The following is a 25,783-nucleotide window of genomic DNA, read 5'->3' on the forward strand; positions in this document are numbered from 1 at the left end:
AACTAATGACAACATTCAGGTATTGACCTGCTGAGTGAAAGAGATCAAAAGGAAACTAGATCAAAAGGAAACTGACCAGAGTTATGATTTATGTTCTAGCATTCTGGGAGAAGAGATGAAATTGTGCCAGAATATAGAAAGCATTTAAAGTGCAATAGGAGAGATTGAATTGACTTTGATATAGCCCAAGGAACTTATCCTGGATTTTGTGTATGAGTTGACACGAGAAAGCAATGTGTTATAGGGCGATAATAGTAACAGTCACTCTGATTTATAATGTGCCTACCATATGCCAGGATTTTTATCAATAATTCTGCACATGTGCTTAGACCTATGCATTTATGAGCTTGGTATTATGTCAGTTTTACAGATAGGGAAACTGAGCCACAAGGGCAGTAAGAGATTCATCCAAAAATTCACAGATAAAAGGAAGTGAAGCCAGCATTTCACCCATCTTTATCTGACTCTAAAAACATCATCTTGCACTACCTCTCATGAGATTGATCTGGTATCCTTGTAGCATTTATATCAGGGAGAAGCAAAGTTTATATGTTTTCAAAAAATATTAAGAATATTTAGTTATATCCACAACAGACTCTGTAACTAGAGTATTAAAAAAAAAAAATCAGGATTCTCAGACAAATAGCCTTTATATGCCTCAGGAAAAGTTTGGGGTGGGGGCAACATGCAAAAAAAAAATTATTGGTGAGAGCTGAGGAATTCAAGTATTATCTCTGGATGCTTAATCTTTTAGGTGAATAATTAATAGGCTTGTGAGAATTCACTAAGGTTTTTATAAAGGGTATAATTTATATCTTTAATATAAAGATAAAAATGGTATATTTTAATCTTTGCCTGGTGTAGTGACCTCTCAAGATACCTTAGTTTCTTGATAAAACATCCCTATATATTGTACACAACACAGATTACAAAAGATTTGGAAATAAGAAATCAGGTTAAGGCAGAGTTTCATCACATTTATTTAAGGCAAAGCAGAATTTTTAGTGCCTGCAGTAAGTTACAGAACCCTCGTCTGTGTGGTTTTCTGAAATCCTTGTTTCAGTCTCCTGTTCTCAGAGCTAGATTCTCTCCTCCCAGATAGTCACTAGAATGTTTAATGTTTGTGTCATCCTAATTTTTACTTTTTAAAGTATTACTTCTCACCAGCATTAGGAGAATATGTACATTCATGTGTTCATTCAACAAGTACTTAATTAGATACTTATTACTAATAAATGCTGGGTCCTGGGTTAGCTGAACAATTCTCTAGAAGGATTTCTTTTTTTTTTTTTTTTGCTTGTAGAAGAACTTGAATTTATCAAATATAATAGCAGGTCAGACTTAGTCATAGAGTACCAAACATGTTTTTGTTTTGTTTTAATGAAGCAAAAGAAGAAATCGTGCTTTTCATATACGTAACTATTCCTTCTATGTCGCTAACAAGCAAATATTTGCAAAAGTCTTCAGAAAGGATGGTTCATCTTTGACCAAATTTCAATCTCCAGAAGTGCATCTAAGTCATAGCACTGAATATTCTGAAGTTTGCTTCCCATTATATTTAATAAACTGTTTTGAAGTTTCTCTTTAATAGTAGGCCCCATCCCTAGTGGAGAGAGCCCGAGGGAGGGAAGAGATTGTGGTTTGAACAGGAAACCTTAGTACTCATTTCTGGAATTAACTAGTTTTATGTCCTATTGACCTATGTCAAGTCACTCTCCCTCATCCTCAGCTTCTCTTCTGGCAAAATGTAAAAACTGGTCTACGTGACATCTGAAGTCTTTAAATAATTCTCAATTCTAACTATAAAACTAACACTCCTAGTGTGAGCACCTGTTCTTTGTCACGTACTATTATTGCTCCTTTACATGTATTATTTATAATCTTTGTGACAAAAACAAACACTATATAATATCTCATTTTATAGATAAGGGAAAGGGAGCTTAGAGAATGCACTCATTTATTTATGCTAACATGAACTTTCAAGTTCCTGGCTTGAAATTCAAATCCAGGTCTGTCTGATTTTAGAATAGTTTTTCTGCTACCACAGGTTGAAATGTGAAAATTCCCATATCTCCCTAAAATGAAACAAAATTAAAAACCAAATATATGTGCAAATAAACTCTGGGAGATATTTTGAGCATAAAGCTTTTCTTCTCAAGTTTAATTTTAAAGTATAAGAAAATAATCATCAAAAATGGCTCATTTTTGAGCATGTAGGGTATATATAGAGAACCTTGGCCTCTTAGAGTTGATCATCTTAACACATGGTTGACTGGTCACAAGTTACCTGGAAACGTGGATAGTTTTTGCATAAAATTCCTGTTCAACATGTGTTAAGATAATAGACGTGCTAAGGGATTCTATATTACAAATATCTGGAAGATGAGGAGGGGACAAAGAATAAAATAGGACAACTGGGAATGAGACCGGGAGAAGTGAATTAGGCAACAGCTATTACATTAACACATCATTGACTGGCAGTTTTGCACAGAAACTATCCACGTTACCGGGTAACTCATGACTGGTCGGCAAGGTGTCGAGATATACAAGATTCAATAATCCTGAGCCCAGGAAACAAAACCCTCGCCTGACCAATGCCTCTTCTGTTGTGGTGATGCCTGTTTTAATTCTGCAACACCGACTTTACTAGCTGCCTCTCAACAGACTTACAAGGCAGAGAATATAAAATTTCACCAAAGAGCTTGCGTTCTAGTGATTTGTAGAAAGGTAGAATGATATGGCTCTTTGAGACTTTGAAAATGAGTCATAAACCTAGATTACCGTAAGGAAGACATTTCTTAAAATAAAATGAGAATTCATTGGAAAAAGGGTGAGATACCCGAGAGCTGTGGTTGAGGCTATCAGGCTTAGAGTGACTCAATTAAGATAGACATGGAAACTAATGCAGAAGTTAAGTGACCATAGCCGAATCCATCTAGAAATACATGGATTTTGGCTTGGTGCCTGTAGCTCAGTGGGCTAGGGTGCCAGCCACATACACTGGGGCTGGGAGGTTCAAATCCAGCCGGGGCCTGCCAAACAGCAACAACAACTACAACCAAAAAATAGCCGGGCATTGTGGTGGGCACCTGTAGTCCCAGCTACTTTGGAGGCTGAGGCAAGAGAATTGCCTAAGACCAAGAGTTTGAGGTTGCCGTGAGCTGTGACACCGCAGCACTCTATCAAGAGTGACATAGTAAGACTCTGTCTCAAAAAAAAAAAAAAGAAAGAAAGAAAAAGAAAAAAGAAAGAAATTCTAGAATAGATCTGTGTTTTCTGAAAATCCTGAGCATAAGAAGTGAGTATGGTTTTCCCTTGATACCACATTTAATTGTTTACTTTTCAATAAAGGTATACATTCACATAGTTTAAAGTATTAAATCATTTTAGAATCTATATTTCAAAAGCAGTACATTTATACCCCAATCCCATCTTTCTCTCTCACAGAAAACATTTTGCATAGTTCTCTGATTTTTAATGTTTATTTTCAGAAGGGTTACTGATTTTTAGCAGCCCCTTTTGTATTGTGTTCTCCTGTCTGAGCCCTGGGATCTCTGCTTTTGTCTTGTCCTTGGGCTGGCTTCGTTAAGGTTAGCACAGTACAGTAATTTGCGCTAATTTGTAATCATAATTTTTATTAATTCTGGCACCTCATTTTCTTTGGAGTGTTTATAGGTAAACTTTTTATTGTGATAAAATGCATTTAACATAAAATCTACAGTTGTAGCCATTTTAAGGTGTGTGATTCAGAGGCATTTAGGACATCCACAATGTTATGTATCTAGCAAACATGTTTTTGTTTGTATCTGTTTGGTCTACTTGGCTCACAGTGTCATTCAGTCCTCTGTTTCCTGGTCCATCTTCTGCCAAATTTTCGTATCCATTATTGAAATGTGGTATTGAAATCTCTTATAATTATTGTACAGCTGTTTATTCTTCAATTTCTGTCATATTTTGCTTCATGTGTTTTAGGGTTTGGTTGTTATGTGCATGCATGTTTATAGTTGTCATATGTTCTTGATGAATTGGCCCTTTTATCAACGTCCAGTAGAACCTCCCTAAGTTGCCCCTGTAGGGACTGTAACAAATTGGTCTACATACCAAGGTAGTCAACAGAAGAACTAGGCCTACTGTACTGACATGTACATGTACTTCACTCTTGTACAGCTTTGCTAGAGAATATCGTATAAAATCATACATAAACAATATACCGTAAGATCACACAGTCTCATACAAAATCAATGCACTTATTATTTTCTCATAGTTTAATCATTGTTTCTGAAAAAAGAGTCAATCTTGGTCTGTTTCTTATTCTTATTACAAACCTAAGTGGAGAAAGCACTCTCAACACTGGCTACACCACTCAATGTACCTGGGCATTTTTCCACAACAAATGTCTTCAAATACATGATCAGATACTTCACATCCTCTTCTTTTGGAGTCTCTTTCAAAATTTCTTTGTCATTGTGCCTTGCTTCTTCCCCTTTATCAGCTGCCTCTTCATGCACGTTTATGCTGGTCTGTTTTTCAGTCAATATCACTTGGAAAATTGCTTCTGGGTCAGGTTCTTTAAGGGTTACCACCTCATTATCCATGGGAACAAAACCTTCCAATTCTACTCCTTTGAAGTCTGCCATGGGAGATGGACTGTTTGATGAGGTCAAAACATTATGCTCTTGGGTTGTGACAAATCTAACTTTCTTGAAACACTTCTGCATCATTGCTGGCTGAACTTTATCCCAAGCAGAACTGATCCAGAGGACAGCATCCAGAGCATTAATTGATGCAGCAGATAAAGTTGCTTCCTCAGCTGGACCACAGGTTTGTGTTTTAATAATGACCCACTTCACGATCTGGGCTCAGCAGTGAATTTTAAATGTTTTGATTATGTCTTGGTCAAGATGCTGGATTTTTGAGGTCAGGTTTGGAGGCAGAAATGTCAGTGCACATTTGTGAGATAATTCACTTGCAGATGCCCTGAATAGTTGTCTACTGTCAGTAGAGTAGACCATTTCTTCTTCATTTTTCAGTCAATACCCCTTATCCACTTCTCAAATAGGGCTCCAGTCATCCATGCATATTTGTTTCATTTCCAAATGATGGGAGGTCTTCAGGCTTCTGGTTCTTAATTATGCTTGGCTTTGCCAATTTACCAGTTATGAAAGAGTTTTAGTGTCTCTCCAGTTGAACCAGCACAAAACAGAACTGTTTGAAAAGTTTTCTTCTCTTACTTACATTTGTCACCCTTCATGATGAGGCTTTTGTAAGGCATCATTTTGAAAAAGAGTTCATACTTGTGAGCATCTAAGTTGCCATCATCTTGGAAGCCTCTGCTGAAATCTGGGAACTTTTTGATGAACACTTCCACAACTTCTACTGAAACGTCATTGGATTTACCATGCAATAATATCCGGGATATCTTCTGTCACAGTTTAAATTTCTTGAGCCAACCACTTGATGCTTGGAAATCTCCTATGCAGACTCTGTGCAAGCAGAAAATGAAACTAAAGGCAGAGTTGTAAACTGCTCAATTGAGTGACAAAAGCCTATCCCAACATAGCACACAGAACCCAAGTGCAAAGACAAGAAGAATTTTTGTTTTCTTCAGGCATTTAAGGAATTTTCCAAATTCCTATGCAAAATTTTTAGCAACTTCTTGGATCATCAGCCTGGAGCTTTGGGTATTAACTGCCCTCATTTGTTTGAATGAACTTAATGTGGCTTCATTGACTTCATCAAGAACCTGTAGGTCTTCTTCAGAAAAGTTTCTCTTCAAGTCCCTTGCCCAACCTGCGATGGGATCACTTGTTCTTTTCTTGCTTATACGTTTGAGTTCTCTGTGGATTCTGGTTATTAAACCTTTGTCGGAGACATAACATGCAAATATCTTCTCCCATTCTGAGGGCTGTTTGTTGCTTTACTTACTGTGTTCTTGGTTGTGCAGAAGCTTTTTAGTTTGATCAGGTCCCAGTAGTGTATTTTTGAAGCTGCTTCCATTGCCCGGGGGGTCAAATGATCGATAAAACCAATGTATGGTGCCCCATGATCGCATTAATGTACACAGCTATGACTTAATAAAAAAAAGAAGAAGAAAAAAAAAGAACCTGTAAGTCTCCATTTTCCTTACCATATCTCTCCAAGTAGTCATGTTTACATTTTTGGATGTTGCTAACCGTGGTCTTGCTAACACCAAAATGTTCTGCCATCTTTCTTCAGTTGCTGCTTTCCAGAAAATGTAGAAGATCAACATTTTCCTTCAATGTCAGTCCTTTGAGTTCTTTCCTTTGGGCCATCATGTTTTGATAATTGTAAAACTTTTCAGTAATTGTATGATGTCCTTATTAATTCAGACCAGTCCTTCACATTGAAAAAATCTTCTACAACATGTGATGAACACATTAGGCCTAATCCAACAAATGGCAATAATAAAACATAGAAAAGGAACTTATACTAAAAGAAAAAATAATACAGCTAAGGAGCAATGACCACATCGTCTACCTCTTGGTATACAGTGGACTCAGCTGGTCAAGTTATAAAGGGCAAATTAATATTGTGTCACAGTCCAGGTGGCTGAGACATACAACTTATAGAGGTGGTTAATAAAGATGTCAGTCTTCAAGCACTGAGTACGTATGGTCTATGTGCAGTTCATGAAAATTAAGTCAACTTAAGGAGGTGGTCAATGTAGAGAGGTGGTCAAATATGAAGGTGCTACTATAATTGGACCATTTTTAATCTATTCTGCTAATTCCTGTCTTGTAATTGGAGAGTACAATTCAATTTAATTACAGTTAAAGTATCTACTGATAAAGGACTTACTCATACCGTTTTGCTATTTCTTTTCTGTATATTTCATGAATTAGTTGTTTCTTAATTCCTCTATTACTATTTTTTATTTTAAATTATTTTTTGTGATCAATTTAATTCAATTTTATAATCCATTTTTATTCCCATTTCATTCCCTTTTGGGTACGTTGTTTACTTCTTATTGGTTACCTTGGGGATTACATTTAACACCTTATGATTATAAGTAATAGTTTGAATTAACACTGTCTTAGCTTTAATAGTACAGAAAACTCTGCTTCTGTATGGGTCTGTCCCACCCTGTTTATGTTATTATTTTCATAAATTACTTCTCACTTTGTTTTTAATAGTTCAATATAATATGTTTTAGTTTAGTTTTTTTGAGTTTATTTTACTTGGTATTTGTTGAGCTTTTTGGATATGTAGATTTATATCTTTCATGAGATTTGGGAAGTTTTCAGACATTATTTCATCAAGTATTTTTTTTCTCTTTCTTATTCAACCTCCTCTGCTTCTGAGACTTTTAGATAGATAGGTAGTAGATAGATATGTTTAATTATGTCTCAAAGGTTATTGAGGCTCCCTTCTCCTCCTCCTCCTCCTCCTTCTTTTTGTTTCTGCTTCAGGATGGATTATTTCAATTGATTTATCTATGAATTGTCTGATTCTTTTTTTCTACCTGCTAAAATCTTCCATTGAAACACTCTAGTAAGCTTGACTTTCTTTCTTTTTTCTTTCTTCTCTCTCTCTGTCTCCTTCCCTCTGTTCCTTCCTCCCTCCCTTCTTTCCTTCCTCCCTCTCTTTCTTTCTTTTCAGTGTTATACATTTCAGCTCCAGAATTTCTGTTTGATTCCTTTATATCATTTCTTCCTCCTTGTTGATATTTGTGAGATTTTGTTCTCCTGGATTCCTTTAGTTCTTTGTCCATGGTTTTATTTAGCTTTTTAAACATATTTAAGACAGTTAATTTAAACACTTTGTTCAGTGTCCAAGATTCCTCGGGGATAGCTCATGCTAATTTTATTTTTCTGTAAATAAGCCATACTATCTTATTTCTTTGCATGTCAAATAACTTTTTGTTTAAAACAGAACATTTTAAATATTACATTGTGGTAACTGGAAATCAGTTCTCTCCTCCTTAGGTTTTATTGTTGCTGTTTGTTTTATGTTATACTTGTTTGTTTAATGACTTTTTTAAACTATTTTTTAAATGACTCTATTCTTTGTCATTTTTGTCATATCTTTGTCATATGTGGTCACTGAAATCTATTTTCTATTAACTTAGCAGTCAGCTAGTGATTCGACAGAGATTTCCTTTAATGCCTGAAGAAAACACAAATTCTCCCAGTCTTTGCACTTGAGTTCTGTGTGTTATGTTGAGATAGGCTTTTGGCACTCAATTGAGCAGTTTACAACTCTGCCTTTAGCTTCATTTTCTGGTTGCACAGAGTCTGAAGTTTAGCCCTTAGAGTTAAGAGCCTTCTCAGGGTTATTTCTGATCTTGTGCTGCCCTGGGTTGTATATGGCCTTCCAGAAACCCAGAAATATGTAGAAGGTTGTTAAAGTACTTATTCCCCAAGCATCTCACTTCTCTGCCTTCCCTTCCAAGTTTTCAGTTTGTTTATTGTTTGCTTCAATTAATATTCTTTTTTTCAGGTGGTAGTAGCTGGTCGATTTGCTTTTAAATATATGTATATTTTTTGTTAACAAAGTTAAATATTCTTATTTAATTTCAGATTAATAACATGTTAGGTAACATTGTTTATGTTTGTAAGATGAAGTCCGAGTTGTACTTGTTTCCTTCACCCAGGAAATGTGCCATATACCCATGCATTGTTCCCTTTAGATGCCAACTCACTGAACTGCACCCACACTTCCCTCTTCTTGAATTTAATTGAGTTTTTCTCTTAAGAGAGCATGCAGTTATTAATCTACTAGTTTCTTTAAAAATCCCAAGGAATGAGCTACAAGACTCCTAGACATTATCAAGGAATATAGTCTTTAAAATTTATAAAAATAATTTTTGACAGACTCCTTCTTTGGAGCCACTTTTGTACCCTGAGAGGAATGTGAGTTAGACAAAATAAAGGCAAATTGTTTGTGTAAGTCTTTTAGGGAGGCACCTGGTAGTTCTAAACGGGCACCCACAATTCTTTGAGAACAAGGTCTAGTTGCTCCCTCTGGTGCTAGTGTCCCCACTGGGAGAACAGGCTACTGGCTTCAAGACCACTATGGAGTCAGGAATGGAGAAGATGGACAAGAGTAAATGAAAACACCACAGACCACTCCTACTGGGTTTTAAAAGTCACCTTTGTGATAAAAATTCATTTGGTTACTGCAAACTTTTGACTATTTTCCAGAGTTCCAACAAAGCTGTGATAACATTTTTTTGTTAGAATTTTTTTGTTTTGTTTTTCTTGGAGTGCCCTGCTCTGCCATTCTCACTGATGTCTTTATACCACATTCTAAGTTAGCTTGTGCATGTCTATGAGTCCTGGCTTTCTCCAGACCTCTCACATGGTTCATACTTCTCCATCTGGGAAAACTCCTTCATGATTTTATGTGTGTGTGTGTGTGTACAAGAGAGAAAGAGAGACAGAGAGAGAAAATTCATGCATGTGTTTGGATGCGTGGCTAGGTTTTTCTTAACTAAAGAAAGTTAATTGTTAAGGTGGAATAACTATCAAGAAAAATATAATATATGAGAAATGAGTCAAAGTATAGAAATGTGAACTAAAAGCTAGGAGTTCAAAGTAAATTTGTGGAATTTATGAGAGACCCTCTATCAATACTGTGGCAACTGTCTCTTGAAATAAACATATGGTAGAAAAAATTGAATACCTTCACAAGAAAATTAAAATTGAGTTATATAGCATGAGGTATCCAAGTTAGTAGCAGAAAAATGTTCTCCAAGCCAAGTGAGGCAGAATGATCCTAAAAATAATGCCAATAGCCCAATTTTACAAACCCTATGTAATGTTTAGGACATTTCCCTCCAGGTGTGATTAGGACAGGTGCAAAGTAATTTAAAAGTAAGCATGAACTACTTTATGAAGGTTATCCATGCACAAAGAGAGATTTTACAAAGAATTTTTTTTTTTTTTTTTTTTTGGACTAACCTGGGTACTGACCACAGCATTTGGTTCAGCACTGCAGGTGATACCAGCTGTTCTATTTTTTTTTTTTTTTTTAGAAAGCTCTGCCTACCCTTTTATAATATTTGAGTTTCTGGATCAAAATGAAAAGAGACCCACTTCCTTTCTTCCCTTCTATGTTCTTCCCCGTCCCCACCATAGGAACCCACAGATATTATTTTCACTAACTCTCTGTACAGCCTGGGTCAAGTAATTTAACCTTTTAAAGGTCAGTTTAAAATGAAAGATTTAAACTAAAATGATGTATATCTAAAGTTCTTTATACTCCTTCAAGTTCCATGAGTTTTTCTGATATGGTTTAGAATCTTTACATTCTTCTCTTCTCTTTATCTATATTTGGCAGCTGGAACCTCTACCTCACAAACTATACTAACATCACTTTCCATGTTCCTCTAAACTATCTCTTGCATTACAATCCTCTTCCTAAACTATTTTGTCTTCCTTCCAACCTTCCAATTAATATGAACCTTGCCTAAAAGAATTACCCTACATTTTCTGTCGTGATTGAATGTTCACTTTAGGAGAGGGCTGAGGAGAAAGGAGTTATTTCTTAGATCTTTAGATCTTTCCCATTGACCATTCAGCTCCATATCAAGTAGTTGGCATAGCAACAATTTGACCACACCTAACGGATCTGCCCAGGGTCTTTGAATTAAGATAAAGTAGGATGACCTTAACTGACATCTAAAATAGGTTCCATTTTTAATTATCTCTAAAGTTATTAAAATTATTTGTTCTAAACATAGAAGTTTCCAGGTTGTCTTTTTCAGAATTGGAAAGGACATGGTCCACAGACTACAAATGTCAAAATAAATAGTTTCATCTGTTCTAAGAATTAGCTTAAATGCTTTTCTTCTTTGTAAGCCATTTGAAAACAGCAGTGATTACCAAGAGAAAAATGAGGCCTATTTAAGAGGTAATTATAAGGATATGAAATTGACAACAAAATTAGTGCTCTTGGTTGTTTTTAAAATCATATTAGCACTTCCACAGCAGACTGGATAAATCTCTTTCTTATTGCTTATAGCTAATTAAAATATTAATACATTTGGAATACAAAAATAAGTGACTTATCATATGCAAATATTACTTTCAAAAAATAAATTTATTATGCATAGAAAATCACCTCTAAGAAAATTAGATACCAAGAGTATATTTGGTTCATGCAGTTGTTGCCCAAGACTAATGTTTAAAACCAATGATGGGCAAGAGTTCATTTTTAAGAAAGTTATAAATCTTTAATAGAGGATTTAACTAATAGAAAACAAAATATAAAACAACAAATGTGTTTTTCTTTTTGGGAACCTAATGTTCTTATGAAATTTCATTTAAGGGGCCCATATTTATCATTTCATCCTCATTTTAACAAAGCCCAGCTACAATTCTTATAATTCATGTTTTCAAAAACCTAAGAACCTCTTATTGTATGCCAGACATAATGGGAGGTAGTAGAAACACTGTTGGAAATACATGGTGTCAGCCCTTGAAATGTTCAACAGAGGCCAGAAAATAATGATACGATAGTACGTTATAGTAGGCAATTTGTGAGGAGAAATGGAATAACAGTGCATGTCTAGAACTGGGAGACTTTCTCAGAGACTGTAGTAAATATAAAAGAATGAGTGTGTCAGCAAATAATAAGGAGAAAAGAATTAAAAGTAGCTTGTACAATAGCACACACATATACAGACACATGCAAAGTAGTTTGTGTAGCTAGGGCATAGAGTTCACAGGGAAGAAAGACGGCAGTTGAGGCTCATCAAGTAGACCAGCTCAGGAATGACCTAATAAAATTCATGTGTTTGTTAAAAGAAACAATGCTAGGTGCTGTAATGATTTCATAAATCCCAATGTTGTAATAAATGCAAGTTTATTTCTTGCACATATAATAGCTTCAGTGTTAGGTGATTCTGGGAACCTGGCTTATTCTTCCTTGGTTCCATCTGCTTCAGGAAGTTTCTGGTTCACAATATCAAATGCTGCTAAGAGGTCAACCCAACCTGAGAAGATTCACTGTGTGTAGCAACACCAGTGATGGGTTCAAGACCAGTTTCACTGGAGCATATAAGGGCCAAACTCAGCCGTCAGTTGAGGTGAATAAGGGGGAAGAAAGGGAAGCCAACAACTCTTCAATGTGAATACCAACAACTCTTTAAAAATATTGGACATAAATAAAAAGAGAAAACAAGGATTACAGATGGAAGAAGACATATTTGAGGGGTTGTTTTATTATTTGTCTTGGATACTTTTTACCATGAGGGAGAGCGGAGCATGACTATATGATGAGTGGAAAGCCCTGGTTGAGAGGAAAAGGTTGCAAATGCTGAAAAGAGAGTGATAATTAAGTGAAGTCCCTGAGAAGGCAGGAAGCAATGAGATTCAAAGGACAGATAGAGGGATTAGCTTTGCTCTCGGAGCCTCATGCTTTGCCAGATGACTTGAGAGAGAAGCAGATGAGATAAAGAAAAGTAACTTCAAGGCTATTTCATGAATGTCAAGGACAGTGTGTGAGGTTTTAAGTATATGTCTATGAAAACAAACTTCAAATTATACAGAAATCATTTATTATAAAACAATTGCGAATCATGGGATTTTTAGATCTACTCCTAAAGCGTCTACAAAGGCTACTGAATTTTCTTCAGCTCATCACTAAATGTGTTTGACCAATCATATATTTTTTTAATAGACTTAAAAGATATGGTTGTAAATTAATATGTGGTTTTACCTATTATGGAATATGTAATAATATAAATCTTTGAAATGTCTGAAAACTCACATTAGATATTGGTTGAGTAATTTGGGGGATACTTCCTATTGTAAATTGTTGGACGATAGTCACATTTTTCTTTTAACAGAAATAAGATAGGTTTTTTTTTTTTATATTTGATTACAAATGTTAAAGAACCAAGTAGAAAACCAGGAGATGAAACTAATATCTTACAGCCACTTAATCTTCAATAAACCAAACAAGAACATACACTGGGGGAAAGAATCCCTATTCAATAAATGGTGCTGGGAGAACTGGATATCCACATGTAAAAGACTGAAACTGGACCTGCATCTTTCTCCGCTCACAAAAATTGATTCAGGATGTATAAAAGACCTAAATTTAAGGCATGAAACGACAAAAGTCCTCAAAGCATAGGAAAAACACTTGAAAATATCGGCCTGGGGAAAAACTTTATGAAGAAGACTTCCGTGGCTATTGCAACAACAACAAAAATAAACAAATGGGACTTAATTAGACTGAAAAGCTTCTGTACAGCTAAGGAGACAACAACCAAAGCAAATAGACAACCTACACAATGGGAAAGGATATTTGCATATTTTGAACTGGACAAAAGCTTGATAACTAGGATCTTTAGAGAACTCAAATTAATCCACATGAAAAAAGCCAATAATTCCTTACATCACTGAGCAAGAGAGATGAGTAGAACCTTCTCCAAAGAAGATAGATGAATGGCTAACAAACATATGAAAGAATGCTCATCATCCCTAATTATTAGAGAAATGCAAATCAAAACCATAATGACAGCAAGAATGGCCCACATCACAGAATCTCAAAACTGCCAATGCTGGTATGGATGTGCAGAGGAAAGAAGGGAACACTTTTACACTGCTGGTGGGACTGCAAACTAATACAACCTTTTTGGAAGGAAGTATGGAGAACCCTCAAAGAACCCTCCCATTTGATCTTGCAACTCCATTACTGGGTATCTACTCAGAAGAAAAAGAAATTCGTTTACCATAAGGACACTTGCACTAGACTGTTTATTGCAGCTCAATTTACAATTGCCAAAATGTGGAAACAGCCTAAATGCCCACCAACCCAGGAATGGATTAACAAGCTGTGGTATGATGTATACCATGGAATACTATTTGGCCATGAAAAAGGGAGACTTTACATCTTTTGTATTAATCTGGTCGTATTTGAAACATATTCTTCTTAGTAAAGTATCACAAGAATGGAAAAGCAAGCATCCAATTTACTCAGTACTAATATAAAGCCAGTAGATGACTAATACATGCCTGCACAAGAGAAAAACTCTATTCAAGTTGAGGGGATAGGAAGGAGGGAGAGGGGAAGAGGGGGAGATTGGTGTGCTCCCACCTAATGGGCACAATTTTAAGGACATGTGGCACACCTCTTGGGTACAGGACACAACTACAACAGGGACTCTACCTAACAAATGGGAACATTGTAACCTAGTTATAACCTACATTAACCCCAAATAAATAAGTAAGTAAATAAATAAATAAATAAATAAATAAATAATAAAACAGCAGACATATGATGGCTGTTTTTGGAACCATACACTTTCAGTATAAAAAGGAAGCTTAGGGCGGGCCCGTGGCTCAGTGGGTAGGGTGCCAGCCCTATATACCGAGGGTGGTGGGTTCAAACCTGGTTCTGGTCAAACTGCAACAAAAAAATAGCCAGACGTTGTGGTGGGCACCTGTGGTCCCAGCTACTCGGGAGGCTGAGGCAAGAGCATCAGCTAAGCCTAGGAGTTGAAGGTTGCTGTAAGCTGTGATGCTACGGCACTCTACCAAGGGTGATAAAGTGAGACTCTGTCTCTACACAAAAATAAATAAATGAAAAGGAAGCTTAAGAGTCATCACATGGGTAACTGCACACTTTTCTTCATTGCACAGTGAACATTTGTTGGGTACCTGCCTCAATAATGTAAGGAGTGATCCTTGTGGGTGAAATGCATAATTCTTCTAGATGAGGTAGTTTGAGTGGGCATTTTTGTTGTTGTTGGCTTTAACCCTAGATGCCTTGTTTAAAACATCTGAGTTTGGTTGTCTGGTTGTCTGGTTGTCTGGTTGTAAAACATCTGAGTTTGGTTGTCTGGCCCTCCCAGAGATTCTGTAAGAGACTTGATACTAGAATCAGTCATTTCTTCTCCAAAGGAGGTTCTATGGCTTGCAACAAGGAAGTCTGGAACACTAACTCACAGTGTATTGAGAGGGTTAGTCTAAATCCATGATTTTCAAACCGTGTGCCGTGAGAGGATCTCAGGTGCACAGCAAAAATTTTTATTTTTAAGGATTATTAATTAAGTTACTTTGGAAAGAAGTTCAAAGCACAGTAAGTATATTCTTTCTTTTTTTTTTTTTTTTTTACTCTTTTGTTGATCAGCATAATTTAAGTGTGCCATGGAAGTTTAACTATGGGTTCAAGTGTGCCGTGAAATAAAAAAGGTTGGAAATCACTGCTCTAAATGGAAGCTTTGTCCTTGAGATCAGAACACAACGACAGTGGCAAATCCAAGTGAGAGAACCAATACTATATTTGGCAAATCATCTGATGTTACTTTCTCAGATTTTGTATCTATATTTTCCCCCCAAATTCCTTCAGGAGCCAGTTTCTTGATTGATTACATGTACATATGGATATAGATAAAATTTTGACAAGTGAGTGATCCAGTCAGTTGTAACTGTTCAGTTGCAACTCAAACAATGGATTGAAATGAATCTGTCAGAACACACGGCCAACTTATATTACAAGTGCCTTCTTTCCTTCATGCTTTTCTGCATTTTATTATTTCTCAGAAATAAACACGTCTTACTTACATGTCTCTAAAAAGACAAGTCCTTTGGCTATTAAAACTTTCACACTTATGTAGCACTTGGGATTTAAAAAAAGTTGTCACATGCATTAATCTCATGACAGTACTGCAAGATATTTGGCAATCGAGTCCTGGGTTACATCACGATGTCAGCAATAGTGTCCCATCATATTATGAGTATATATAGAAACCTGATATATAACACTTGATGTTAGTATTATAGATGAAGTCAGGGGAATGATTCGTGTTCAGTAATGGTGCTAGGACACTCAGTTTTCTATATGCAAAAATGTATATAATTAAAAACATATGTATCATCGAGTTTTCTGTGAGTGCACTCCATTATGTTTGCAGAATGACAAAGTTGTCTAATGATGCATTTCTCAGAACAAATTCTCGTCGTTAAGGGACGCATGACTGTGTTGCTGTTATACAATAAGCAAACTGAAGCTAAGAGAAACTAGGAACTGGCAAAGTCAGAGCTTGAAGGCAGGTCCTCAGACTTTGTGTCCTATGTCTTCTTGCTTTACCACAACTGATCAGCAGTTCACTGAGAGAAGCTTCTTGTAAAAATGAAATAAACTTTGAATCTCAGAGCCAAATGATAGACTTGAACCAGAGTCTAGACGGCACCATTGATTAGGTTTGCACCTTGGGGTGAGCTAATAAATCGTTTGCAGTTTATTTCTATCTCTAAAATGAGGGTATCACAAATTTCCCATCGAGGTGGCCCTGTAGGTTTACAACATGTAGTAATGATAAATAAAGCATAATCCTGATAATCTAAAAGACAAGGTCAAGTTCAAAAGCCAGATTAAAAATTTCAGTGAACCTAAAATGGAATAGAAACCCATGTAGGATACAGGCCTGAGACCTGGGTACTATGGAACTCTGACCCAGAAGTCTTGGTTTCGTCTGGTTGAAGGACTAACTGCTCTGTGCGGGGATTGGATCCAGGCTCACAGTCAAAAGCCAGGGGAGGGGACAAGCTGGCAGAAGGGCGGATTGGGGTCTGAAAACTGAAACTTAAAAATACATAAAGAAATTAAAACTGAGAAGTATAGCCCAAGAGATCAACATGCAAACCCTAACTCACTTCAGATGGAATCCTAACCAATACTTTACAAAAGCTTGAAGAACTACATAAAGAAAGTCACATTTCTTTCCTTTAGAAAAGGCAAGAAATTATTACACAAAACCAGGAAGAAATAAAACTACAATCGGTAGATGGGGAAAAGGAACTATAACCCTTAAAAATGAAAAAGAAATTTGCTAAACAGGTCTAACAATATCTGCTCTGCTTACAAAATCACAAGACCATCGTGAATACTGAATGGGACTGTGTGAACCTGTGTTTTGTGAATTGAAATGTTCTCAGGTGGAGTGAGGTGTCCCCTTGGATGCTCACAGACCCCTGGGCTCCTCCATCCAGGCTTGATCCTTCTGGATCATCATTGGCAAGGGTGAGTCTGCCTCCCACCCCACATAGGACCGTGAACCCCAATGCTGACTGAGAGCAGGGCGGCGATGGGAGATGGTGAGAATCAGTCGGGAGATCTTTACAGTAGAGAAAAGCTATGAGGCTGGGGAAGAATCGAAGTAACTTAGAGAGAAGGAAAGACAGTCACAAAAGAAAGAATATATTGACAAATTTCACTTCATCCTCTAATTTGCGTGAAGAACTAATCCTCTGGAATATCTTGCCTTAATCTATATGTTAAGGGAAAAAAGAGAATTTGTGCATTTTTAAGTTGCCCATAAAATTATTTTATGGAGGAGAATGGGAAAAGATACTCCATAAATTAATGCTATTATTATTCTTTCCTTTTAGGAAAAAAAAAATCTCTATCTGGGGAGGAAAGCTTCTGGACCTTGAGAATTTATGCTTCCTCTAATGTATACTTCTGTGGTTGTATGCATTTGGCATTGGGCATGCAGACCTGAATTTGTGTATGGTATATTTTTATGCAAATGTGTACATGCATATCTTAATGCTTGTTCTCTTCCACTCAAAAGTGGGTGGAGATATGAATATTATTGAGCAAGTATAATTTTTAGACAAGCATTGTGTGGGCAGCTTCCATTCTGGCTGAACATCTTAACAAAAATGAAAAGCTCAGATAAGAACAGTAGGATTTTTGTAGGTGTTAATATTCCAGCATGAATCTTTCTAATCACTCTCTAGGCCTACTGGGTCTTGAATTAGGAAGAATAAAGCTATCCAGTACCAGAAGGCAAAATGTCACATGGGACAAATTGATATACAGAAAATAGACACACAGTGCTCCTTCCGATCTTGTTTTTTTTTTTTTTGTTTTTTTTTTCCTTTTTAGAGGAGAAGATGGCCATTTGGAATTCTATATTTTGGAATTCAGGCAAAGCATGATGCTTGACCCAGAATTATAAATATTCCATGATGTGAAACTGAAAGAGTTGAAAGAGCTTTGTGAAGAAATTCAGGATAACCTCAGCACCAAAAGACTCCATAGCCCCCAATCATGCGAAAACTACTCTGGCAGTGGTTGAGATAGACAGTAGAAGCTCTGTAAGTTGACCTCCCAAGGGACTGTAACAAACTGGTCAACATGCAGAGGTGGTCAATATAGGGAACTAGGCCAATATAAGGAGCTGATATGAACATGTGGTACATGTCCGGTCTATGAAAATCAGGTCCACGTACGTAGGTGGTCAGGAAGCGATCAGCTAGAGAGGGTCCACTATACTAAGTGTGATCACATTGGACCTGCCCCACAACTGCCTGTTCCAAAGAAAGTGCTGGAAATGTGATTTCGATCTCCTTACCACCTAGTAGAATTAGTGCTGCTGCTAAGTGAAGAAAAAATATGCCACAGTGGAAAAGGGGCTAAGAGTGAAAAAAAGGGAAGGCTGTTTTATTGAAGATGAATAAAGAATAAGCAAGAACCTCCCTAGAAACACATTCAGGGCTGGGAAACAATCAAAAGAGATTGCAAATAAAGAACGATTCTGTAACAGGATTCCTGCTCTGGGTTTGGGTGACTTTGAGGCATGTAGGAGCCTCCATGTGGATCTGAGAGCTGGACCTGTGGCCAAATCAACAGGAGTGTTTATTTTCCTTGGTGACCCAGAGAACTTTAAAAGCATCTCACCCAGTGATTGGAACAGAAGCAACTGCTATATTAGGATGTGAAAATGGAGACATTTATGAAGATCTGATTTATGTATAAAATTGTAGCATCCTAAAATGAGTAATGAAACCGTGCTTATAATTATGCACCTGCGTCTTGAATCTATCCCTTAATTTCTATTCTTGGAGTCATCAGGTTCTTATTACCTCTTGCCTAAATTATTGCAATAACCTTCTAACTGGTCTTCTGCCTTTAGTCTCTTGCCTGCCTAAAACATTCTCTCCCACTCAGAAATGTTCAGCAACTCCCACTACCTACTAAGCACAAAACATGGCTGTGGGTATGTTCCATGATCTGGCCCCAAAGTTCCATTTCCAGCCTTATCTACCATTATTATTTTCTGGGTAGTTTATGTTCCAGCCAAACTGGCTAATCACCATTCCCCTAACATCCTCCAGAGTGATGTTTCTAAAACACAAGCACGATCCTGTTATTGCCTTACTTAAAACCCTTAAATGACTTCTTACTGCTACTCTGGATGATCAATCCCAAAGTGTGTAGGCTAAAGAACCTTTTAATTCTGGCTCCTGTCAAGCTCTCCGGGCTTATCTCTGACCACCAGACCCCAGTACACCCTCCTCAAAGGCTGTAATCCAGCTTTATGTATGAAACGACTTCAAATTACCCAAATAGACCAAGCTGATTCTTGCCTTTGAGCCTTTGTTAAAGGCTCTCCCTCTGTGCTATTCCTACCATCATCCTGCCCCCCAGGGTCCCATGGTCCACTTGGAAAAAAGAAAAAAAACTTATTCTTTTCTTTCTTTTCTTTTTTTTTTGGTATTCTCAAGACTCAGCTTACCTTTATATTACAGTGATTTTTCAGCCAGTGTATCTAAGAGGATCCTGGTGTGCCATGAAAAATTTTCAAAATCATTAATTAAATTATTTTTGAAAGAAGTTCAAAGCACAATAAATATATTCTTTTTTTTCTTTTACTCTTTTTTTTGGATCAACATAATTTAAGTGTGCTGGGGAAGTTCAACTGTAGAAGTGAACCATGAGGTAAAAGGTTAAAAAACACTACTTTACAAAAACCTCTTAATTTCTTTTTTTTCGAAACCGAGCCTCAAGTTGTTGCCCTGGGTAGAGTGGCTTTACAGCTCACAGCAACCTCCAACTCCTGGGCTCAAGCGATTCTCCTGCCTCCACCTCCCACGTAGCTGAGACTATAGGCACCCACCACAACACTTGGCTATTTTTTGGTTGCAGCCATCATTGTTGTTTGGCGGGCCCAGGCTGGATTCGAACCTGCCAGCTCAGGTGTATGTGGCTGGCGCCTTAGCCACTTGAGCCACAGGCACCGAGCCTAAACCTCTCCATTTCTATAAAATTTGATTCCCTCCTCCTTTACTACCATCCATTGCTCACTCTCCCATAACCTCCCAGCCCAGTATGTGCTTTTATCATTAAAACTGTAATACTTTTTTTTTTTTTTTTGGCTCAGCACCTGTAACTCAGTGGTTATGGCGCCGGCCACATCCACTGAGAGTGGTGGGTTCAAACCCAGCCTGGGCCAGCTAAACAACGACAACTGCAACAGAAAATTAGCTGGGCATTATGGCAGATGCCTATAGGAGGCTGAGGCAAAAGAATCACTTAAGCCAAAGAGTTTCAGGTTGCTGTGAGCTGTGATGCCACAGCACTCTACCAAGGGTGACATAGTGAGAGTCTGTCTCAAAAAAAAAAAAAACTGTTACACTTTTCATTTTTGCATTAATCATGTCCTAATATGTCTATGACCTCATCAAGGAGAGGGACAATGTCCATCCCTTATTTATCTTCATAATGCTACCACCTCGTGCAAAGCAGAGACCAAAATGGAGTTTGATCACTGCAGGCAAAGCACTAACTCCTTAAGAATGGGGCCTGTGAGTTCCTCGGTTGTGTCTGGTGACTATTTGTTGGAAGGATGAATAAGTGATGGATGCTCATTGTCTGTAAGCCTGTGTCTTCATGACAGCAGTCTTTTCAGACAGCACTTTGTGTCGACGGTAGAGCAGAGCATCTCAGATGTTAATGTGCACGTGAATCCTCTCAAATCCTGGAAAAAAATGGGATTCTGTTGAAAGAGCTTCGAGCTGGGGTGACAGTTCTGCATTTCTAATAAGCTCCTGGGAGGTGCCAATGTTACTTCTCCTCTGCCCATGGTCTGAGTAACAAAACTGTACCCTATACTAAGGGAGAGGATTGCAGATAAGAGGTTGAAGGGAGGGACCGCAGTTTAAGTAACGAAACTGTACAGTATACTGAGGGAGAGGATTTCAAATGAGAGGTTTAAGGGAGGGACAAATAGTGGAAGAGACTCAGTAAAAGAGTTGAACCCCTTGGTGGTGCCTGCAGAGGCAATTCCCAGCTGTGAATATCTCTGGGAAGGCTTTTGTTGAGGCTGAGGTTTTAACATCACTGCCTTTATTTCTCTATAAATGCAGCTTCCAGAGTCAGGCTTTTCCCCTATTTACTCCCCCAGTATGATTCAGTATGTGTGATTTTCTCTTTATAAGAGCTCTCCTGATTCCTTTTTTAGACTAACCTGAAGCTGTCCTCCTGTCTGCTTTCCATAAATTGAAGCAGCCTCTGCTTCATTGCCCAAAACTCTGCAAATGCAATCTTGCCAGCCTTCAAGAAGTCTCTCCAGCTGCCTGAACTGTTTTGCCTCCATTTTAATCCAAAACAGCTTTTCCTTTCCCGGGGAATGAGCCAGCTTCACCTCTGCAAAGGCCAATTTCCCCACTGCGGCTGTGATTGATAAGTACAGATCTCATTCTGCAAGACAGGCTGCTTTCCTCGCCCCACTTTCAAGAGAACATGAAGTAGTCAGGATTTTAAGCTGTAGGGTGGCTTAGGAGAACACCGGCGTTGGTATTGTTGACTGATTAAATGTCATGAAGGAAAAGCAAATGTGGACGTGGAGAGGAGATTTGGCTGGCAGCTGCAGGATCTTGTAAAGCATGTAATATCATGGTAACTGCCAATGCTTTGCTGGTGTCAATTTATAATTAGAGATGCCATTTTAAGGTGAATTTTGACATTTACTGCTACCAGCTGACTTTTTTTCAGTAATATCTAGCTTCATATTACAGTGCTGTATCTTTTTTTGGGTAGGGGAAGTTAAATAAATCCAGAGGTGTCAGGTTCAAACCAGGAAACCACGGACACATTGTAGAACTATTTCATGTCTTAAAATGTGATCGTTATCACAAACATAATTGCGTACATGATTATAAGTTAGTTATTATGTAATCATAAAATTTATAAAAATTACAGTTTTATTTGGAAGCAAGTTGAGTACAGAGCTTTTTCCCCTTCTGTAATATCCAAAGGATCCATCGATATATCATGTAAATAACCACATTCACATATGTGAAAATGATGTTTTCAAGGCTATACGCTTTAACCGTTTCCCAAAACTAGGACCCTAGGTATTAAATGATTTATATGCTGTTTAGAAGATAGGCTTGTTTGAGTAATTTCTCACTGATGAAATGAAAATTGATCCCATTTTTTATTAGTAATAAGCTGGCTCATGCTTTAGCTGCATTTAGACCTTCCAGTGATTTTACAAGGGGGTCTTTGATGCTATTAGCCCCTTGAAGCATGAAAAGACCAAACAGATGCACCACATGAACACTGGAAACTTCTAACTATGCATTTAATTTGCTCGAGATTTCAAACCCAGCTATCAGTGCAAGCAATCGATCTTTAACATTTGTACAATACCCGCAGTCATTAAAAATTGATCCCTTCACACCTCCCATCTTTCTAAAACAGAAACAGACAATCCCAGTAGATTCTTTGGAGAGAAATGGACTCTTTTTTTTGAAAGCAGTAAGAAGTTGTAGAATTTCAGAGCTGGAGTGAACCCCGAGGATCATCTGGCTTGACTCTCATTTTATAGTTGGAAGGAAATTGAGTTCCAGAGGTGACAGTACTGTGACTACACTGCATTTCCTGGAGCTCCGGCCAGGAATCTCCCATTACCATTATGCGCTAGGTATGTGCAGTGAGTAAATCTGGAAAGATTTGCTTGAATCTGTAAGAGACATATTTTGGAAATAAATCATTCTCTCTTCTGAGAACAATACGCTCAGGTCTAGCTGATAGAACACCTAGGGGAAGAAAAATTATTCCCTAAGTCACACCACAGGTCTTGCCTTAATCCTTAACTCATTGGATTGAATCTTAACTACGTTCAGTTACCTTATGAGGTGAAAGAGAAATTACGTAAGTAAACCGAGGGATTAAGTAGCACAGGGTTGTCTTACGAATGAAAGGGCTGAGCACCTGAGAAGTTCATACTCTCTAAACAAAATAGAAAATACCAGTTTAAGGGAGAAATAAGTGAAAGTTTAGGATTTATGAACAATGATAAATTTGAATCCCTTTTAAAGAGGGTGAGAGCTCTGACAATTGTCACATGATGTGGGAATTTGGCTCATTTTTGAAAAATGGTCATCATAATTATATTTATGGGTAAATATCTGTAATGTATAAAGAGCTCATACAAATTGGTGTATGAAAAACTTTCAAAAAATAAAAAATTGGCCTGAGGACATGAACCAGCGTTTATAATGAAGGTAAAAATTACTTTCTTATGAAAGATAGATCACAATTATAGCCCAGGATGAAGGAGAGAAGTGGAGAGGGAAGGGAGGGGAGGGGGGAGGTTTGATAGAGGGAGGGTAAAAGGCGGGACCACACCTATGGAGCATGTGAGAAGGGTACAAGTCAGATCTGTCAAGTGTAGAACATAGATGTTTTGGCACAATAATCAAGTAAAAGAGGTGAAAGCTATGTTGATTGGTAATCTAACCATATCAGATTGCATAAAAAAAAATTGACCGATGATGATAACTGGTGGCATATGAGTCAAAGGTGATAAAAAAAAAATCAGCACACTATACCCCACATATGCATGAATGTATTCATGATCTATGTGTATTTGACTTAATAAAAAAAAATAAAAAATTACTTAAGCTAATAATAATACAAGAAATGCTGATTCTTTTTTTTAAGGAGCTTATATTTTTTCACCTATAAAAGTAGTTAAGTTTTTCTTTTTTTAAGGACAACCTTTTTCCTTAAATAATGACACCTGTTGACTAAAATATAGTAAAATATCTGATGTATACTATACTACAAATGAACACATGTACATATGTACAAATGCTATCTAATCTTTCTGGAAAGTGGGCTTAAACATATATTAAGACCCTAAAAATGTGTATGCAGATTCCTTTAGCCAGTTAATTCACTTCAAGCATTGTATCTTAAGGATCAGATACAGATTGATATTTGTGGTTAAAAAAATTGATTATAGCACTATTTATAATGACAGAAATCTGCAATAAAACAGAATGCATCGGTATAGTTAAATGACTAAATAAATTCTAAAATGTCTGTAGGAGGGAACTCTTATATTTAGAAACCATGTTTGCACATGATGTATAGAAAGCAGAAAAATTCTAGCAAGATAGTGTTACATGAAAAAGGTGAGAATAATTTTCATCAGTTATGGAAAAACTTCAGCAATTATTTCTCTAAGTATTCTTTCTCCCCCACCACCCCCTTGCTTCAGGGACTCCGGTTACACATATTTTAGGCCACTGGAAGTTGCCTCACAGCTTTTTATTTTGGAGAGTTTCCATTGTTGTATATTCAAGCGTACTAAGGCTTTGGTTAACTGTCTCAAACACTCTCATACCAAGCAGGTATTATCATTTTTTGGCCCTCTAGAAAATCGAAAAGCAAAATGCCTTGAGCATCCAAAAAGAACTATTGCCATGACTTGCTCCTGACTGGTCCACTTTTGCTTTGACTGGCCCACTTCCACCTGTTGGTACCTATTACTCTGATTATGCTTTGTCTTCAGAATTGTACTGTTAAAGTCGTATTTCATCTCCTGTTACATTTCTTAAAGGTCTTGATCCCACTTGTCTAAAGTTTCCATCGAAAGCTCTGTTCTTGCCTGCAGCTGATCTGGGTGCATCAGCTTAGCATCCATTGAGTAGAAAGCTTGCTCAGTTGTAATTTTTCAGTTATAATTGTGTAAGTTGAACCAATCGAGGTCTCTATGGTGTTGGCTATTGTGTCTTCTATTAATTATCAGGCCCCTTCAGTTAGTGTATGAAGAAGATGAATTTTTTTTCTAACAAATTAATGTGGATGGTTTATCAGTATGGCCTCATTCCTTTTTAAAATAAGTTATCAATTTCTTTGGGGCATTGCCCCCATAAACTTTTCATAAAGCATCAATAATTTCACCATTCTTCCACTCAAACTTCACCATAAATTTAGTGTTACTCTATCTTCAATTTCAGCAGAATTGTTGTTGTTTCGATAGGAGCTTTTTTTCTTTCTTTCTTTCTTTTTTGAGACAGAGTCTCACTATGTTGCCCTCCATAGAGTGCTGTGATGTCACAACTCACAGCAACCTCAATCTCTTGGGCTTAAGCGATTCTTTCCATCTCCCATGTAGCTGGGACGACAGGCATCCGCCACAACATCCAGCTAATTTTTTGTTGCAGTTGTCATTGTTGTTTAGCTGTCCTGGGCTAGGTTCAAACCCATCAATCTTGGTGCATGTGGCCTATGCCATAACCACTGTGCTATAGGCGCCAAGCCAATAGCGGCTTTTTTCAAATTGATGTCTTATCCTTCTTAGCGCCTCAAACTAGGTCTTATTCAGACATAATTATAAAGTTAGTTTGAATTCACTTTGGTGCAAAAAATTTTAAAATCCATGCGTAGTTTTTGCACGATATGCATTTGCCCTGAACTTTTTGAAGACTGAGTATAGTTCTCCACCATAATCTTACAGGACCACTGCTGTATATGCAGTCTGTCATTTGACTTAAATGTTGTTATGTGGTACATGCCTGTATATATATGGCATATATGATTTCATAAAGGAAACAGTACATGTTTACCCAGGAGTAGAATACCCATAGTGAAGGTAGTAGGTTTACTGGAGACTCTTCTCCAAAAACTGAATGACCAGCATTCAGGAAAGCTATGAAGGGATAGTTCAATGTTTGGTGTTGAGCCAAGATAATATCTAAGCTCTTCCCAACTTTGAATTTCT

General features: G+C 37.2%; 1 protein-coding gene and 1 pseudogene across 5 annotated transcripts in view; both read left to right on the forward strand.

Moving 5' to 3' along the window:
- The window catches only part of ANKS1B (ankyrin repeat and sterile alpha motif domain containing 1B), a 1,177,049-nt gene that overhangs the window by 598,853 nt on the left and 552,413 nt on the right, over nt 1-25,783 (forward strand). The gene's annotated exons all lie outside the window — the stretch shown is intronic.
- LOC128582846 (uncharacterized) lies at nt 23,537-23,635 on the forward strand (annotated as a pseudogene).

Source organism: Nycticebus coucang, chromosome 3, assembly GCF_027406575.1.
Source record: "Nycticebus coucang isolate mNycCou1 chromosome 3, mNycCou1.pri, whole genome shotgun sequence".
NCBI lineage: Eukaryota > Metazoa > Chordata > Mammalia > Primates > Lorisidae > Nycticebus > Nycticebus coucang.